This window comes from Macaca fascicularis, chromosome 18, assembly GCF_037993035.2.
Source record: "Macaca fascicularis isolate 582-1 chromosome 18, T2T-MFA8v1.1".
In the NCBI taxonomy this organism is placed as follows: Eukaryota; Metazoa; Chordata; class Mammalia; order Primates; family Cercopithecidae; genus Macaca; species Macaca fascicularis.
This window is the reverse complement of record NC_088392.1, coordinates 22778273-22798735: the sequence shown is the minus strand read 5'-3', so window position 1 is coordinate 22798735 and position 20463 is coordinate 22778273. Positions and strand designations below refer to the sequence as shown.

General features: G+C 44.3%; 1 protein-coding gene across 32 annotated transcripts in view; it reads left to right on the top strand.

Annotated features, from left to right (window-relative positions):
- The window catches only part of NEDD4L (NEDD4 like E3 ubiquitin protein ligase), a 368857-nt gene that overhangs the window by 142866 nt on the left and 205528 nt on the right, over nt 1–20463 (top strand). For 9 of the 32 annotated variants that reach the window (XM_074022451.1, XM_074022438.1, XM_074022457.1 and 6 more), the window contains exon 1: nt 14766–15075. The exons of 19 other annotated variants lie outside the window; for them this stretch is intronic. The gene's annotated coding sequence lies outside the window, so the exon portion shown is untranslated. 4 more of the 32 variants (XM_074022450.1, XM_074022442.1, XM_065533745.2 and 1 more) reach the window with 2 other exon arrangements.

Below are 20463 nucleotides of genomic sequence, written 5' to 3'. Positions count from 1 at the left end.
TTTTGTTTTAAATGTTTATGAATCAGAACTTCACTCTTCCAGGTTTCTTTAAGAAAAGAGTTTATCTATCTATGAATTAATTAGCAGGGTCTCTCTGCTAATTAAGGCTGGAGTGCAGTGGTGCAGCTGTAGCTCACTACAGCCTTGAACTCCTGGTCTCAGGCAACCTTCCCACTTTAGACTCCCAAATAGCTAGGACAACAGGTGCATGCAACCATGCCTAGATTTTTTTTAACCTTTTTTTTTTTTTTTTTTTTTTTTTGTAGATACAGGGATCTTACTGTATTGCCCAGGCTGGTCTTGAACTCCTCAAGGCCTCAAGCGATCCTCCTGCCTTGGCCTAAGAAAGGAATTCCTCTTGTAGAAAAATATTGTTATATAAATAGTTGTCTATATCCATGCTATTTATGGGAACAGCTAAGGTTCATCTCAAAAGTATTTGTATTTGGCTTTGGAATAAAAAGAAATTTCCCCTTTTATAGGGTTCGGAGATTGTAGGAGATTGTAGTATTACAAAAGAGTTAGTGGAACAATCTGTGATGTGGAAGAGACTCAGAAGAGGCGAGAGAGGTCTTTCACACTTTTTTTTCCTTGTATTGTCATCCCTTCTCTATCGCTAACTTTGTAGATGCTTGTAAGTAGCCTTGTTTTTCAGACTGATGATCGTGACCCTCAGAGAACCACAACAGCAGCAATTTTTTTTTTTTTTTTTTTTTTTTTTTTTTTTGAGACGGAGTCTAGCTCTGTTGCCCAGGCTGGAGTGCAGTGGCCGGATCTCAGCTCACTGCAAGCCCCGCCTCCCGGGTTCACGCCATTCTCCTGCCTCAGCCTCCCGAGTAGCTGGGAGTACAGGCGCCCGCCACCTCGCCCGGCTAATTTTTTTTTGTATTTTAGTAGAGACGGGGTTTCACCGTGTTAGCCAGGATGGTCTCGATCTCCTGAACTCGTGATCCGCCCGTCTCGGCCTCCCAAAGTGCTGGGATTACAAGGCTTGAGCCACCGCGCCCGGCCAGCAGCAGCAATTTTTAATTTAAATTTTTTAAAATGCATGGTTGGGTGATTTTCTCTCTGGATGCTTGAGTTTTGTTTTTGATAAAAATTCTACCAGGGGCAGGGGAAAGAGTCCATTAAGTCTTGGTGCAAGAAACCTGGGCAGATTGCCTAAGTGGATATGCGCAGCAAAGAACTGAAAACAGAGTAGGGGGTGCTGAACATACCCACAGAGGAAAATGGGGTGGGGAATGTGTCTGCTCATTTTGTAATAAAGGCCTTCCTTTCCTTTAACATCTTTTAATGTTACAAATATTAACAAAAACCATGCATGTTTTCAGTGGGACAGAAAATGAGGGAGGCACTTAGGGAGAAAAAGTGTCAGTTGAGATGATGTTAAAGTTTATTTTCTTTGCAGTTGCAGACATTAAGATTTATTCTCAGGGCTGTTAGGACAGTTCCTGCAGCTCTCTCTGGTGACCTAGGCATTGATACTTTTTTTTTTTTTTTTTTTGAAATGAAGTCTTGCTCTGTCTTCCAGGCTGGAGTGCAGTGGTACAATCTCGACTCACTGCAGCCTCCACCTCCCGGGTTCAAGAAATTCTCCTGTCTCAGCCTCTGAAGCTGCTGGGACTACAGGTGCCTGCCACCACACCCAGCTAATTTTTGCATTTTTAGCAGAGATGGGGTTTCATCATGTTGCCGAGGCTGGTCTCAAACTCCTGACCTCAAGTGATCCGCCCACCTCAGCCTCCCAAAGTGCTGGGATTACAGGCGTGAACCACCGCGCCTGGCCTGTGCCTGTAATGTTCTGTGCACTATGCAGGGAGGTCCTGACTGCTCAGAGCTTAAATTCTGCATTCCTTTAAGTGTTTGGCCAACTGCAGGGGAAGCCACCTTGAAAGATACTCCCTCTTCTCCTTCACCGCTGGGTCCCCTGGCATAGGAGACCTGGCTCAAGGAGGCTTCTTCCTGGTAACCTGGGTTGTCACTGGGACCACATCTTCCCATAGGAGTAATGCTCCAGGTTGGATGGGAGAAGCATTTAACAGCAGTAACTTCAGCACACCCTGAGAGTGACCCTTATGGCAGACATGGCTGACAGCAGTCACTAAAGAAATGAGGGTTGCCACGTGGAGGTTGCTGGGGGGAGGGTGCTAAGTGAAGGTGCTGTATAAGCTGTATGCTTTTTACAAGCAGTTGAAGTTCTGCTGTCCAGGCCGGTGCCACGGGGCCACCCTGTAAATAAGTTCCTCCGTGTAAACCCTGTGCCTTGTTTGTTAGCTCTGGGTCTCTTCTTTGGCCTCTTCAACTTGCTGCTGTCCCTGTTGAAGTTCATGCAGGTCTGGCACAACACAGGAGTAGACAGTTACCTGTACTGTGCCAGCTGTCTTTGCTACAAACATTTGCCCAGAGAGTGGCATTTGTGCCGGTTCTTAAAGTGTTTCTTGAGCTGTACGTTCACAGGCCATGTCCTCTTTCAACCTGCTTCATGGCTAGGTAGAATGAACACTCCGCCTGGGCCCTGAGCCAGCTGCTCACCTGTAGCACCCCCTCCTTGGAGATAGATGTTCATGTTGCATCTTACCGAGTTGATTGAGTATGCTGCACGCACGGGCCTGTAAATAGCTTTTTCCTGTACTTGTGGGTGTCATTTCAGATCGCTTCATCGGATTTCAGTTACCCAAGTTTTATTTGGTTCACCATAAGTTTGCAAAAAAAACACTTTTTGTTATCCTGAACATTGCAGGTGGAAACGTGATTAATTTTGAATTATTTTTGTTTAACTTCTACCCTCTTTCCTATTTACAACCTATTTTGTTCATTTTAACTTCTGCTGTTAAAAGACTTCTAAGGCTGGGCGCAGTGGCTCACGCCTGTAATCCCAGCACTTTGGGAGGCCGAGGCGGGTGAATCACAAGGTCAGGAGATTGAGACCATCCTGACTAACATGGTGAAACCCTATCTTTACTAAAAATACAAAAAACTAGCTGGGCATGGTGGTGGGTGCCTGTAGTTCCAGCTACTCAGGAGGCTGAGGCAGGAGAAGGGCGTGAACCCGGGAGGCGGAGGTTGCAGTGAGCCAAGATCGTGCCCCATTACTTAAAGGAAGCGGGCTTGTGTTTTGTGGCCTTAAGGATGTCATCTGTTGGTAGGAGGGAATGAGGGTGTCCTGGTAGGGGTGTCTGGCTTCAGTGTCACCATTCTTTTAGGAATTGCCATGTTGTGGGGTCACATCTTATAGGAGGAACATTCTGAAGTCATGGGATTCTCTACCCTCCTCTCCTGCTCTTGGTTTCCACCAGCAGCCTGCTTGGTGCAGTTCTGAAGTGGAGCAGAGATGGTTTTGGATGAGCCTCACTGGAGGTGCTGCTGAGATTACCCATAGGCCTTGCCGGGCACCCAGAGTCAGTCATGCCGGGCACTAGCATCAGTCACTCTTAGGAGGTAGGGATAATAGTCCCTACCTCCTAAGCCATCCCTGGAATGGTGGCTTGGAGAAGTTTTCCAGAGAAACTGAGTCAGTTCATAAAGTTTCTGTAAAGGATTAAGCACAATGTAGTCCAGAAATGTTAGTTCATGAAGTCTTGGTTTTTGGGTTCAGCAAAGTGTTCTCCTGTCTGGGCGTGGTGGTTCACACTTGTAATCCCAGCACTTTGGGAGGCCTAGGAGGGCGGATCACATGGTCAGGAGATCCAGATCATCCTGATTAGCACAATGAAACCCCGTCTCTACTAAAAATACAAAAAAATTAGCCGGGCGTGGTGGCGGGCGCCTGTAGTCCCAGCTACTTGGGAGGCTGAGGCAGGAGAATGGCGTGAACCCAGGAGGCGGAGCTTGCGGTAAGCAGAGATCGCACCACTGCACTCCAGCCTGGGTGACAGAGTGAGACTCCCTCTCAAAAAGAAAAAAAAAAAAGAAAGAAAAGTGTTCTCCTAAGCGCTGCTCACCCTTTTTCCCAAACAGGACCTAACCCTGTGAGGGAGAGCGAATTAGGCCATTTGTTTACAGTTTCATCAGCACCAGGCATGCACGCCATTAGTCATGGTCGTTGCTCTCAAGGCACTGTACTTGTAGCAGCAGGATGGTGCAAATGTGCACCTGAACAGCTGGCACAGGTTCCTGGTTAGCATTTAGTGCTACAGGAATGACAGGGAGGCCTTAATTGTGATCGGATCGTGGAAGCTGATTACCCCAGACTGTGGCTCGCTTCTCTGTAAGCTTTTGGTACGGAGCTTGGAATTAGCACCATTAGTAGAAACAGGTTTCAAAGGGAATGATACCTGTTCCGTATGAAACACTTTAAACCTACCGATGTCCACACGTCTTAAGTTTTTAAAAAAGAGGCTTAAAGCAGTTTCATTTCATCAACCCCAAATTGGAGAAGCTATGAATGACCAGACTGATGAATGTCTTAAAATGTATGTATATTATATAAAATGTAAAAACAGACAAGCAGGAACGTACTGCCAGTTTCTATGACAGCTACCCTTAAACTATTGCTGTAGGGCAATTAAGTGGGTACAACCTCTAGCCATTTGGAAATATGTATCAAAATGACAAATACCTGGTCGGGCATGGTGGCTCATTCCTGTAATCCCAACACTTTGGGAGGCCTAGGCAGGTGGATCACCTGAGGTCAGGAGTTCGAGACCAGCCTGGCCAACATAGTGAAACCCCATCTCTACTAAAAATGCAAAATTAGCCAGGTGTGGTGGTGCATGCCTGTAATCCCAGCTACTCGGGAGGCTAAGGCAGGAGAATTGCTTGAACCCAAGAGGCAGAGGTTGCAGTGAGCCAAGATCATGCCATTGCACTCCAGGCTGGGCAAAAAGAGTAAAACTCTGCCTCAAAAAATAATTATAATAAATAAATAAATAAAAAGTAAAAAATAAAATGATGAATGTCTGTACTCTTAGACCCAGCACTCCCAGTTCTGCCAGTTCATGCAACAGATACATATGCACATGCGTACAGAGAAGGATACATATGCACACGTGTACAAAGAAGGATACATACACACACATGTACAGAGAAGGATGCACAAGAACACGCATTCCCTAGTTGATGGAGTCACAGGAGATTAGAAACAACAGAAAAGGGTGCATTAAACAACAGTTTGAACCTGTGTTGAGACATCAGCGTCCCTTCTCCTTCTCTCCCACCCTCCCTCTGCCCTCTGCAGGTTTTATTCTCAGCCTGGTTTTCTCCATTGGATGTCAGCCCTAGGCTGGCATTTGCAGCAGAGAGATGGTGGCTCCTGCAGAGCTTATAGCCTGTATTTTATTGGGCTGTGTTGAGTTACCCCTGATGTGAGCAAGAGAATGGGATGTTCTGTAAACTGGCCTCTAGCCCATCATGAATTCGTGTTTTTTTTATAACGTGTGAGTCACACTCCCTTCTGTCTTCATTTCCTTTTCACACTCCCAGCAGATCATTCTCTCTCTTCTGATTGTCATTTTATAGATGAAGCAGCAGAGGCTGAGACCTACTGTATTTTGAGACACTGTAGCTTCATATGGCATAATTAAATCATAGTCATCAATCAGTCTTAGGAGGTAGGGATTATTACTGGCATTTTCCAGATAAGAAGAATGGAGGATGAGAAGGGTTAGGCATCTTGCTTAAGTCACAGCAGACTTAAGTGCCAGAGTTGGAGCTGCATTCCGGTGTGCTTGCATAGACTCTCTTCTCATGCTCACTGTACGCCAGTCACCTGGTATGCTGAGGCCCTGCCTCCAGGCCTTCGGATTCAGCTCGTCTGCAGCCCTGGCATTTCCAGCTCCCCAGGTGACTGGAATGAAAGCCAGAGCTGGGAGCCACTGGTCTACACCACCAGTAAATGATCGGGTTCTCACTTGATCATTTCATTAAGAATCTTGGTTTTCTGCTTTCAGTCTGAGAACTCTTGTTCATGCTCTCAGGCATGACTTCATGCAGGAAAGTGATCTTTGAAATTAACAGGTGCTTGGAAAGCCTTTAAGCAGCAGGCAGTGGACAAGGCCACTCAGTAGGAAGGGCCGGGCATGAAGCCTAGCGCACAGGCTTTTGAAGACCCCTCGGAGCGTCTTCAAAACAACAGTGGGCTTCCTTTGTCTCTGTGGCTTCCAGACCTTGTTGGCCAGCAATTGTCTGCTTCAAATGAGCTGGCTCTAGAGGGGCCTGGAGACCCCAGAAAAACTTTGTGACAACCTGACAAGGTTATTTTAATCTTCTGGGCATTGGCTTTCTGCACTTACTGCTCACTGAATCACTGAACCAGGCAGGTGGGGGACTGGAGGGCTGGGAATGGGTAAGAAGGGCAGCCTTTGGAAGGAAAATCAGCAGAGGGTGGGGACCGGGGAAGAAGTAGTAAGAAGGGAAACCTTTTTCTTAGATTCTTATAAATCGGAAGAACGATAAAGAAAAAATTTAAATCTAAAATATATATGATTAGGATTCAAATCCAGTATGCTTCATTACATATAAACCTTTGACTTAATATTTTCTGTAGTAGATGAAAATAGGACTGTTTTTGTTTCCCTTCTCTTCACATGTATTGTTTTTTTGTGTGTTCTGCATACGTTTTAAGATTAATTATGAAAATCAAATTACCAGACACTTGAAATAGAAATATAAAATTAGTAATATTCAAAGATGATTAAATGCACGATTTCCTTTTCTCATAAAAAAAGAAGCAGATGGAACCTGTATTCTGAAAGCAAATATGGAAATCACATTAAAAATCAGAAAATCCTCACCACTGCCCCCACCCCCATGTGCATGTTGTTTATCTTTGGTCTGAGTTCAAGGGAGAGAGAATATGAATGTGCTGCTAGCTCAGGGAGCTTCAGTTCTTGCTTTCTGAAGAGCTGGGCATGTGCTTGAGTCTGTATTATTTCTTGTTTGCATTTTTCGCGACTTTGCCTCCATTTAATCCAGGGAAAACTTCATGGTAGGGATGTGAGATGTATTTTGAGGGCTGAAAGAAAGGCGTTTGAACCAAAGCAGGACAGTGTTCAGAATGTGGAAGCGAAGAGTCCTTGCAAGGGAATGTATGGCCAAAGCCTCTGTTCAGCGATAGTCCGGCTAAGACCAGGACCTGTGCCTGACGCCCGGGCCAACCCACAGGACAGTCCTCCAGCACCGCACTTCTCCTTTCATTAGACAGCTCTTCATTAGCCTACTGGAAGAAAAAAACAGAGATGAGTGAAAATGTGCATACAGAACGCAGGGCTCAAAGGGACCCTAGCACCAGTGGTTCTCAACCCTGTCCTGGCATTAGCATCACCTGGGAGCTCCAGCAACATATTGGCTGCCAAGACTTGGTCCAGAGCAAATGACTTCCTTGGCCTGGGGTGAGATGTGGGTGGCCAGGGTCAGGAACCACTGAGTGGGTCCACCTCTGCAGACTGGGAAACTGAGAATCTGGAGGCTGCTTGTTCCCTCAAGGACCTGAAGTGACATGGGGAGGCAGGACTAGGCTTCGGGCTCCTGACTCTGTCCTAGCCTGTATTCCAGTGTGCCATGGGGCGCGTCCAATTTGAATCTGGCCCCGGTGCTCTTTGGAGCCCTGTGTTACTCTGGTCCCACAGCCCCTGCCCTTGACTTTCCGTGTAACAGCATATTGGTGGCCAGGGCTTTGCACTAACCTACCTGCCTCCAACATTGTTTTTGAATAATGGAAGCTAAGCAGATGCATATTAATGCCTACATTATGGAGAAGACTGTCTCTTCGCAAGTAATCTGTAGTTATTCGTCTTGAAAGTGAGTTAATTCATTGTTTTTCTAATGAAAGTGATTGCATGGCCTAATAGTCTTCCAGTCGGTCTGTGTAGCAAGGTAGAAGCTCGGAGTGGATTCTCAGCTCCTGTTGAGTGAGCTCGGAGTGGATTCTCAGCTCCTGTTGAGTGAGCTCGGAGTGGATTCTCGGCTCCGGTTGAGTGAGCTCGGAGTGGATTCTCGGCTCCGGTTGAGTGAGCTCGGAGTGGATTCTCGGCTCCGGTTGAGTGAGCTCGGAGTGGATTCTCGGCTCCGGTTGAGTGAGCTCGGAGTGGATTCTCGGCTCCGGTTGAGTGAGCTCGGAGTGGATTCTCGGCTCCTGTTGAGTGAGCTCGGAGTGGATTCTCGGCTCCGGCTGAGTGAGCTCGGAGTGGATTCTCGGCTCCTGTTGAGTGAGCTCGGAGTGGATTCTCGGCTCCGGTTGAGTGAGCTCGGAGTGGATTCTCGGCTCCGGTTGAGTGAGCTCGGAGTGGATTCTCGGCTCCTGTTGAGTACTGCTTTCCTGCATCAGAGGTCTCCTCTCCCAGGCGGCTTTGTCATGAGCAGGATTCTGAACCAAGACCTTTTCTTCACCTGTCTCGGGTGCCCTCACCGTGGGCTTTGCAATCCCCTGACAGCTCAGAAAGGCTTTATCCTCATCCAATATTTGGTGAACAGCTGACACCTCCTGGGAATCTTTAAAATTGTTCTCTAAAGAAACTGTTCTGCCACAGGTGCCTATTTTTAGACTTTATAAAGCCCACGTCAGATTGTCGCTGCCTTTCTCTCTCTCTGCTAAGCCTGCTGTTTGAAAGGCAGCAACAGGATCTTTTATGTTTAAAAGTTCAGCCCCATCTGGTGCATTCCCCACTTGAACTCCGTAGCCCTGGTGTGCTCTGGGGTACATCTCTTCCAAAACCCAAACCACAGGTAGTGACCTTTACACCCCAGGAGTTGACATAATACACCTGGAGGAAGAAAATAACTTACAGACAATGAGCCTAGAGTATAAATGGCTATGTTTTAAAACCTTCGATTTGCTTTGGGCGTATTTAGCCTGTACGGCTAGACTGGTGTGAGTTTTGGGCTCTCTAGGGGGCTGTCCAAGTTCAGAATAAGTACATCTGCTGGCGTCTAGCTTAAGGAGTTAGCAGCCCTCAAGTCCAATAACGAACATGTAAATCAGAATTCAGGTGTGTTGAGGTGGGGCTTTGCACACATCCTGGTCAGCCCGGGGTGATTTCCTCTCTGGCCAGCGGTTTTGGCTTTTTTCTTTACATGAACTCATCTGTTGTAACTAATGGTCACTGACTGACTTCAGAGGTAGTGATAGCTCATAGTGAAGCCTGTGGCCCACAGCGGTGGTGGGCACACCTCGATCCCTTCGCCTTTCCTCCATCCCCACCTTTCTCTCCTTACTTCATCCCTTCCTCTTTCCACACTGGGCCATCCAGCAGAAGTCAAGTATCTTTTATTTCTTACCTTTATTGAATGAGAGTTTTACGATTCATGTTATTAAATTTAAAGTAGGTAAATGGAAAATGGAATCTCTTATGTGAAATTCTCTAAAAAAGAATTAAAACTCCAGTAAAAGCAAACCAAGTACTCCAAATCGTTTTTAGGGAAAAAAGATATAATTAGAAAAGACTGGAGAGGGTATGCAAACTATTAACATTATGTTAGGGTGGTAGGAGTATAAATTATATTTGCTTTTTCTGAATTTCTAAATTTTCTTCAATTAACATATTGTTTAAAGTATCAAATATGTAGAAAAAAGGGCATGTGTGCCTGTTGATCTAGCAAACACACTTCATTCAAAGGAGCTCTTCCTAAGGAAGTATTGAAGTTATATTTTATCCTTATGTATCCAAAGAGGGTATGCATGTATCATATACCTAAAAAATTAGCTATTAAGGTGAAGCATTGCTTATAATGAAAAAGTTGAAGCACCTAAATTAGCTTAATAATGGTTTATCTTTATAATGGAATAGTATAAAGCCATTAGAAATGATGTTGCTGATAAGTATTTAATGTTATGGAAACATTTTCTAACATAGAATGAAAAGTAAGTTGTAGACTGGTTTGTGTAATTTGATCTCATCTTTTTATAGGAAACACATAATGCAGAAATATAGATGAAGGTCTGAAAGGGTGTTAATGCCCTAATGTATTAGTAGCATTATCTCAGAGAAGCGGGCTCATGAGCATTTTCTTTTCTTGTAACCAAATATATATATGTGTTCATGTGTCTGTATACAGGATATGTATATACACTTGTGAAGAACCTGTATTGCATTTACTACTGGAAGGGTTTATTTTAGATTGAGATATTAAAGTTACCTCTTTGAGTGAGAACCTATGATTTATACTTCTTAGTTTACCTTTTACCTCCATTATTTAAATCCATCTTTTTCTACCTTCAAATAGAAGATGTAACAGTGATAAAAAGGCTGGGTATGGTGGCTTACACCTAAAAATCCCAGCACTTTAGGAGGCCAGAGGTTCGAGACTATCCTGAACATAGTGAGTGACATAGTGAGACCCCATACCTACAAAAAATTTTAAAAGGTTAGCCAGGCGTAGTGGTGTTCAGGAAGCTGAGGTGGGAGGATTGCTTGAGCCTGGGAGGTCAAGGCTGCAGTGAGTCGTGAATACACCACTGCACTTCAGCCTGGGTGGCAGGCAGAGTGAGACTCTGTCTCTGAAAATATAATATTTTAAGAGAGAAAAACAAAAACTAGTGATAAAAAGGACTTAAAACAAACTGATTTTTAAGTGGACTATTGATAATTATAATGGCTGAAATTTTTAATTGCCATTTGTATCAATGAATAACCCCGCTGTCACTACATTTTCTGGTGTGTTTGGTGTGTCTGGTTCCTATAGGAGAGACAGTAATGCGATTTGACTGCCGTATTGCTGATTAGAAGCCTAATCTCTGTAATGGGAAGCTCAATAATGAAGCTTGTTCAGAACTGTGTTACAGTCAGTTAACGAAGCTCTGAGATCAAGGGCCTGGCTTTTGGTGGCCTCTACTTCAGAATCCAGAGGTTTGTTTCTATTTATTTGGGTTTTGCAGCTAAGTTCCCTGGACTCAGGTGACCTGCAGGTTGGCTCTGCTGTAATAGGTAAATTGCTAAAAAAAGACATTGGCCTTGGTATGTACAACTTAACATTTTATCGGCGACGTAGTCTTATTACAGAACAATCACATTAAGCTAGAACTTGGTGTATAACCAGCATAGATACTCCTACCACCCTCAGTGTATAACCAAAGTGCTAAATTGCATGCACAGATAACAGGCATATAATTGGTTATTTCAGAAAAGTTATACCTGGTGGGCAGTGAGAGGTGAGCCCTGATCTGAGAAACCCCAGTGCTTCAAGGGGAAGCAATCTGGGAAACTCCAGTGTTGGGATTGGGGTTCAATCTGGGAAACCCCAGTGCTGACAGGGTACGTGGTACAAGCTTGATAAAAACTTGCTTAATGTCACACTTGTAATCCCAGCACTTTGGGAGGCTGAGGCAGCTGGATTACTTGAGTTCAGGAGTTTGAGACCAGTCTGGGTAACACGGTGACACCCCATCTCTACAAAAAATACAGAAATTAGCCTGGTGTGGCAGCATGCCCCTGTAGTCCCAGCTGTTAAGGAGGCTGAGGTGGGAGAATGGCTTGAGCATGAGAGTTGGAGGTTGCAGTGAGCTGAGATCGCACCATTGCACTCCAGCCTGAGCTACAGAAAATAATAATAATTTTAAAAAACTTAATGACGATAGCATTTGAGTTGGCTTTTCAATCCTGGTCTCCTAAATATGTGAGCCTGGATCATTAAACTGTGTGACAAGGAGCTGTCATCTTAACATACAGACATTAAATGCATTGTTCAAGATCAGAAATGATTTCTTGGTTCTGAGGCACTATTGACTGTGTGTAAGGTGCCATCGTTAATTTGGTAACAAGGGGAGACAGTGGCAGGGAAGTTCCTGTTGCCTGTCGTGTGATAGGCTTGCTGATTTCTCAAAGGTTAAGATATTAAATTGTCTTAATCAAAGAGGGTATTTAAGGGCATCATTAGGGTTAGTTCTCAGGTCTCCTGACTCCTAGCTTCTCTAGTTTAGTGATTCGTGTTTGCCTTTTGACAGTTTACCACTCACTTTAATGGTTTTTACTAGCTCTCTTGACATGCTTTTCACTGCTTACATGGTTGGTTTCCTACCTAGCTGAACGCAAGCATCTGTGCCTTCTGCTGTGTTAGCTGGTGGTGATGCAGCCCACAGGTACTTGTCTCTTTCTTTCAGGAGAGTTCAGCAACCATCTATTTTATGTTGAAAGGCACTGTACTGGGAGATGAAGAACACGGAGTTCTAGGCCTCCAGGAATTTATCATCACTTGTTGATTTGAGCTGAGCCTGGCACTTGAACATGGGCTGTAGATTTCCAGATTTCCAGATGTAAAAAGAAAGAGAGAGAGATCCTTTAATGTGTAGACTTGTCTTTCTGCTTGCTTGCTTCACTTCTTATCATTTTAAATTGATATTTAAATATCAGTTGATATCCTGGTTTGATGTGATCATGTTCCAACACAGCACAGTAGCCTGTATGGTTTTGGGCATGCACCGGTGGCAGTTGCAAATGTTTTTACAGTGAGGTGGCTAAGAGGAGAGTAAGGCCAGTGTATAGAGTGTGGATGAGGTCAGATGTGAGACTGTATTTCTTGATGTAAGTCATTTTATTTAGGAGCTATTTCTTTGGAATATTTTATATATGAGAATGTACATCTGATTGGAAGACAGAAGGTACTGAAATTTACCTCTTGAATTATTCTGGTATAAAATTAAACTAAATACCAGGCATATACTTAATTTCACAGACTTGCAAATAATATACTGGGGTAATGGAAGAGACAGGACCTTCTATGTGGTATGAAGTTCTGTGATAATTCCTATCTTCCTTTGTACCTAAAAGAGGCACCCTCTCCTGTCATACTGCAAACAGATGCCACTACTATGTGTAGACACATTTGCCAGCTGTGGCACAGCTGGTCACCCAGACCTCATCACAGCTGCCTATAAAACCCAGATTTATTCTCTTCCCCCTAGATCTTCTTTAGAAATTACTGGTATCATTTTAGGGAGTATCCTAGTGACACCACTTAAATAATGAATTTTCCAATTTCTTCTTTCTCCACGGCCTTCACGTCATCTGGTAAATATTCCCCCCAGGTTGGCATCTGCGTCTGAGACCCTGCTGGACATAGATATATTAACCAGGGATGGACGAAGGCCTTGGAAGATTGAAGTGATTAGGAACATTTCTTCCAGTATCTCCTGTTCATTGTTTTTGACTTCCCTGATTTCCAATATATTATCTACTCCGGCCACACAGAACAGCTTGCCCGAGCTCAGCTAAGTCTTGCTCTCCGGTCAGGGACCAGCTCAAAGGCTGTCCCTTTTTTAATTTATTTCCTGGGTCTTCACCTGGCCTCTTCCCTGCACTCGGTGGAGATGCCTGCCCCATGCTTTTCAGTAGCCTTGGCTCTTAGCTGCTCCGTTCTGGGGAAGGATTGGTTCTTTGTTTTCCTGTTCTCCATGTGTGTTGTGAATTTCATTCTTTGTCACTGTATCACGTGAGGTGGGTAGGGAAGAGAACCTTTACGCTCCCTGCTGTTGTTAGTGGCCTGATTACGAGTCTGTGGGAAAGAGTGAAGGTTGGAAAGAAGATCTGGTGGGAAAGAATGAGAGTCGTCCTTGAGCAGCCAAACTAAGTCATCAGAAAGTTAATGTAATAAAGCAGGAATTCTAATGCGCTGCCTGCTACAGCGGAGATGGAAGGTGGTGTAGGGCTCCTGACTGTAAAATGCAGGAGCCACCAGCAGATGGTGATGCGACTTCTCAGCCCAGGTGGGACTCTGCATCTCCCCCTCCCATGGACAGTCACTTGATAAGTGTTGTGCCGGTCACCCATGCCCTGGTCATTCTTATTGTATGGAAGAATGGTAATATAAGTATGCTGTAAATTCCCATTGTAAGAAATAATTGCCTTTTAAAAGGAAGCATTCAAGAAAAAGACCTTTTGGCTCAATAAAGCCTTTCTTTTCCTCAACACTCTTGACTCTTAAAAGGGGCGTGTTCAAGGCCCCTTAAAAGGGGCCTTGAAATGGGAATTTACACGGAACTTTAAACAGAAGAAACCCCCTCCGCCTTGGGCTGCAACTTGTCCCTGGCAGGGTTTGGGCTGTGGGGTCATGGGATCTGTCTCTTTGACCATTGTATGCAAAAATGATTTTAAAATTGGCCTCCCTAACCTGTTGGAGACATTAGTTTAAAAAAAAAGAGAGAGTAAAGAGGAAAATATTTTGCTTTTGCGTATGCCCTGGATCCATTTTTAAAGTGACAGAAGGTGAAAGGGGTGACTGGTTGATTTAGGATAATACTTTTAGAGCCACGGGCAACTGTGAAAGGCAAGGAAATGTAAAAAGGGCCAAAGCACGTTGATTGCAGGACCTGTGGTCCCAAAGCAGCACGTGAAGGAGGTTTCAAGGCTGTTTCTAGAAACAAGAACCACGAAGGTGGCATAGGTCGAGAAGCTTGCTGGATGTCACGAAGCTAGTGGAGATGAGATCCAAAGCTAGTTTTGGCTGATGAGAATACAGGCTCATGCCTTGTGTGTGAGGACAGTGGGACAGTTGTTTAAACGGAAGTATGTAGAGGAGTTTCCTTATTGCCTTGAATATATTTCTTTTTAACATTGCTATGGACATTTAGGAAAAGATGCCACTGATGCTCCAAAAGGGACATTCCATACACCTCAGATGGATCCTGGAGGCTCCAGGGTCACCTGGGCCGGGCCAGGTATACACAAGTCTCATGGCAAGCTGGCTGTTGTAACTCCCCTGATGTTGTTTTGCTGCAAGGGCAGCAATGTGGGGCTGTGGTTTGAATTGCTTTTTTGTGTCTCTTGAATACACGAAGTTCCTCCTATAGTCATTGGCTCTGCTGCCTCTGATGAGGCACTTCCTTGTTCCCCACATTTGAATTTGCTCCCGATTCGAGAGAGGCAGGCATCAGCGGCAGCAGCTTCCAACCCAGACAGGCTTCAGTGGCGCGAGGGTGCCTGGGTGGGTGGCTGCGCGGGGCCCTACCTGGACGGGAGCGGCTGCAGAGCCCTCCCCACGCGGTGCCTCCCGCTCCAGGCTGTTGGTTACCTGGCAGGGAGCTGGCAGAGACCAGGATTTCTCTTCACCGCCGCCGTTGCTGTTGTTAGGGGAAACAGACCATCTGCATCTAGACCTGCCTCTCTCTCCTCTCCCTACTTCAGACGAGCTCTTCCTGCCTGGAATCTGGTAAGTCCCACCGAAGATTCCATTCCCCTTATTACTCGATTCGTGCCCACAGCATCAGGAGAAGGTTCTCTTACCGTGAATCCATTAGCTTTAACCCAAATGTGCAGGATTTGGGGAATTATTTGAACTTGCTTGCTTTCTTTTTAACATGTCCATTAGACATTTTTTGCATGCTTCAAAATCAAAAGGCGGCACAGTGAAAACATTTTAATTATTTATGTATTTAACCTGTGTCATCTTGTTTGCAACCTCTTTTCTTCAGGGTGGTGCAGCGAAAAATTACACAGATATTGCTCTGGTGCTTCTCCCCCCCTTTTATGAATAAATTACTGCATTTGTCATCACTGTGTTCCTGAAATGTCAAAAATAGACACTGTAAAGGAATCTGTCATGTAGAGTTCAGAGATTTTCAAATTTCTGAGTTCAAAACCTCAGGTGAAGCGAGGACAGATCTTTTATTTAAAATTTGATTCTTTTTAGGCTTCACTGTGAATTAAGTTCAATTTAGAGCATAGCTAATGCAATCAGCCAGCTCATGATGGGACAACATACTTCTCTATTGTTTTAGATTCACCTCCTGGGATACACAAACCTTCTCATTTGTTTTATAACCTTTACAGGAAATACCTGGGGATGAGTCACATGACCCCTAACTTGAATTTTTACATGTATTCACACAGATCAAATGATTTTGCTCTTATATGGATAAACGTGCAGTTAGGAACTTTAAAAAATTGTAAATGAGGTGCTTAATCTTTACTCATTGTCTTTTCCCACATTCTTCAGCCCTCAAACATACAAACTTTTATTTCCTTTAAGAGAAAATAAAACTGGCACTTAGTTTTAATTTACTCTAAGTTAAAGACTACCCATGTTATGTGCCACTAAAAATGACATAGAAATTAATCTGTCTTTCTCTTTGACCTAATCTTACTAGCCAGGGATATTGGGGCTCTACTGTTCTGTTCTCTCTCTCTCTTTTTTTTTTTTTTTTTTTTTTTTTTACATCAGCCACAGGTAATACTCTCTGGTAAACATATAACTTGAGGAAAATTGAATTAGGTTAATGCTGGAATAGAAAACCAGGGCAGTGCCTGCTCTGTTTGGATGATTCTATATAAACAGTGAGAAAGTCTCAGGCTGCCGTAGACAAAGGCTGAGACGGGAGCTCCTGGTGATTTTTATGAGGGGGAAGAGGAGATGGTGAGGAGGAGGGCACCGAGCATGTGCAGCAACTTGAAGCATGTCGGAAAGAACATTTGCCAGAAATCTTCAAAACCGTGGCCGTTGGTCATGTATGAAATGGAACTTCTGGCCCTGTTTGCTTGATGGCGACTTCTTGTTGTGCTTGAGAATTGTGTGGCATTGGGTCCTTGGATGTGGGAGGAACAGCAAAGGGTTTAGTGAACAGGGAAGTGCCTTCCTTTTTGTGTGGGACTTGCCGTGGTAGAGCCTGGGCCATCACCTTAAAAGGAGATGTTTCTGTTGAGAGATGGAAAATTGGCAAGACAAATGCCATAAACTTTAACCTGTTTATAATTCCTTACCTGTAAACTGCTTTGCACGCAAGGTGATGGTTCTACCCCATAAGGGACAAGGAAGAACAGCACATAAACCTGATGGAATGGAGTGTGGCCGTGGGTGGGAGCAGCTTTGCAAGAAGGAAATGGGGCCCCTTCCTGAGACACCCCCGTTTGCTTCTGCTCCTTCTTGCCATTGACGTGCCCTTCTCCTGAAATTACCCAAACCTGTGTTTGGCAACAAGAGGCTGCCCCTTGATCCAGATGCATTTTTCAGCTTGTAAACGCTCACCTCTTGCCAAGCGACCCAAGCACCTGGTTAATGATCTTAAATGTGAATGATCCTTTGCCTTGATTAACATTGAGCTGGGTTAGTATGCACAGGCCGAGCTCCATGGTCCTTCCGTGTGATCCCTTCCCTGCCAGCCACCTGCCCACCTGTAGGAACTGGGCATGGCCAGTTTTCTCTTTCTATGCTCTCTTTGCCTTGGATGGAATTTGGGCTGAGACCGATGGGGTGGAACCAAAGCTGTTCAGCAGAAGAGAGCAGCCACAGAGCAGCCTGTTGGGTGGAGGGCTTGAGGGTTCCTAAAACCCGAGGACCTTCTGGTGAGCCTTTCCCCTAACCCTGCTTGAGGGAAGGTGCTGCCCCACACTCTCTCCAGTGCGTGGGGGTGGGGGTGGCAGCGGCTGATTAAAGGCTCTCACCTGCAAGTGATGATGGCCTGGGTCTCTTCAGCACCAACCTGCCTTCTTCACCTTTCTGCTCGGACACCCCTTGGCACCCGTCCATAAAGGAAAGAGCTGCCTGGATGGCCTAGTAGCTGTAGGCTAGGTAATGTTAGCCCTTTCTTCTGGCCTAGGTATGTGATGGTGGTATTTCTACCTGTTTATGTTGAGACCTTTGCAGAGATGAAAAAAAAAGCTTTCAGAGCTGCAAAAATGAGAGGTGGCCCTTTTTAAAAATTTATTTTAAGAGACAACTTTTAAAATTGCTTTTTAAAAAATTTGGCTGGCACCATCCTGCAGCCTATCAGATTTCCCTTGAGAACTGTGGATTATTGGCTTATTTCTTGCCACCTCCAATCCCAAATTAAGCAGAGTGACATATGAGAAGCTGGGGACATCAGCCTAAAGCGTTTATCAGGCATGTCCTTCCCATCTGGATCTTTTCTCTCCCTGGCCCTAATTTTCTTTTAAGGAATGGGGTCTGTTTAAATTGCTGGTGGCAAAAGGATCCCTGGGCAGTGTTTCCATGGTCCTCTAAGGTGGAGTGTGGAGGAGCTGGGGACACACAGTAGTCATGGGTTATCCATCTTGGCCTCTTTCCCAGACCAAGTTCTGCCTCATGCTTATTGTTTTAGCTGCTAGTTATAGAATCTGATGTTTACCTTAGAATCCTAGGATGGAAAGGGTTAAGAATGATTTCTGATTTGAATTCCTTGTTTCTATGGAGTTCTTAAACCTATACATTACACTTATTATTTTACAAAGCACTAGTTCATAACAGTTGACAGGAACAACTATGATTTGGCTTCTTTGTTTTCTGTTTGTTTATTTGAGACGGAGTTTCGCTCTGTCACCCAGGTCTGGAGTGCAGTGGCGCAATCTCCGCTCATGGCAACCTCTGCCTCCCAGGTTCAAGCGATTCTCCTGCCTCAGCCTCCCAAGTAGCTGGGATTACAGGTGCCGGCTAATGTTTGTATTTTTAGTAGAGACGGGGTTTTGCCATGTTGGCCAGGCTGGTCTCGAACTCCTGACCTCAGGTGATCTGCCCGCCCCAGTTTCACAAAGTGCTGGGATTACAGGCGTGAGTCACCACGTCCGGCCTATTTTTTAGTTTTCATATTGATTATATTTTCTAAAACACATACTCATTTATATAGTCTAATAAAAGGTTTTTAAAAATAGTTGTTTAATCCACGTTGACATCTTCTTACATTGCTGTAGAAATTTTGTTATATTTATCCATATTATGAATTGCTTCAAGCCAGTGGTTCTCAACCAGTGGCAGTTTTGCCTTCTCTCCCACAAGGGACATTTGACTCTATCTGGGGACAGTTTTAGTTGTCATATTCGAGGGAGTGGGGTGTGAAGCTGGCAAGCATCTAGTGGGTAGAGGCCTGGGTGCTGGTCTATTTTCTACACTGCACAGGATGGCACCTGTCTCACAGCCTAAAGCGTCGGTACTGGCTGACCAAATACGAAATGCTGTGGAAGACCAGGTGTGGTGACTCACGCTTATAATCCCAGCCCTTTAGGAGGCTGGGGCATGAGGATTGCTTGAGCCCAGAAGTTTGAGACCATGTTTAAGTTTAAGTCCTCTAAAGTGGTGATTCCGAGGCTATGTAGATGAAGGCTGGTTTGTTGAAGAGCTGACTGGTATTTCATCCAACACCTGCATTTTTCTTTTGCTAAGGATGCCTTGAGAAACATTTTAGCCTTGTATGCCTGAATTTGTTATTAGCTTAATAGCCTTCCTATGGGTGAATTTAAATGGAAAGAAAATTGCATCTTGCAACAAGAAAAAGAACATCAGGGAAAAACTGAGGAAATGGAAATAAAGTATGGGATTTTGTTAATAATAAATCAACTTTGATGCCTTAATTCTGAGACATGTCCTGAACCAATGTAGATCTTAATAATAGGGGAAACTGGCTTCGGGGGACATGGGGACTCTATCTTATCTTTGTAATAATTCTCTAAGTCTGAAACAAAGTTTATTTAAAAAGCACAAAATTGTTGCCATTTTGTTAACAGATATAGTAGTCAATCTTATTGTTTTTCTTTGAAATAGGCTGCTGCAAAGGTATGTTCTTTGTTATCTCAGCTCTCTGCTCAGGGTAGCCATGAAATGGCTCTTTCAAAAATGTGCCCAGATACATTTGAACCATTTCAAACCATATTATGTGATTTTAATTTATTTTCTATTGCACTCACTAACTCATTTCTGGGTGGTGTATTTAAAAGACTAGACAGAATTTTCAGGTTTAAAAAGTTACATTAGCAGAAAATGTATTTGTAGGTACCAGTTGAAATACTGTCAACTGGAGATGCTACCAGCGATGTGCTAGTGGGACAATGGGACTTGTCCCATTTTTTGCTGGGTGACAGCTATCACTGCCTCAGGGAGGCTGGTGCCGTTTAACACCTCTGATAATCAGAATAAGTCATGTGGCTTCTGGGCCCATAAAGCCACACAATACACATGCAGGACTATTTTAATTGATGATAAGTCATGAAATACACTGTTTTCATATTAAGATAATGTGGATACGTTATGGAACAAAGTTAAAAATTAGCATGAATTTTTAAAGTACTACTGGAGATTGTTGGCTTTAGGTTCGTGAACCCTGCCCCACACTCCTGTTAGTGGGGCTACCAGAAGGGCCAGTATGAAAAGCACTGGACTTGCAGATTAAAGAACTTGAGCTGGAATCAATTTGAGTCACTTCCCTTCGCTACAGGTGGGCAGAGTAGTTATCCTGCAATTTTGTTGTGAAAACAGAATGAGATAATATAAAATGTATTTGAATACAGTGAGGTCTGTACAGATGCTGAATCTATTACTTTGCGGTAGGAGTCAGATGTGGCCCCACTTCCCTACCTTCTTCCCTGCTTGTATCTTAGATCTTACATACATTGATACTCACTTTTGGTGGACTAAGGTTGTCTTCGTTGCAAACCTTGTATTCTTGTTCAGTGTGTGTATGTTAATATTAGATAAAGAAGATTAGGCTGGTGCATTGACTCACGTCTGTAATCCCAGCACTTTCAGAGGCTGAGGCGGGCGAATCACTTGAGGTCAGGAGTTCGAGGCCACCCTGGCCAACATGGTGAAACCCCATCTGTACTAAAAATACAAAAA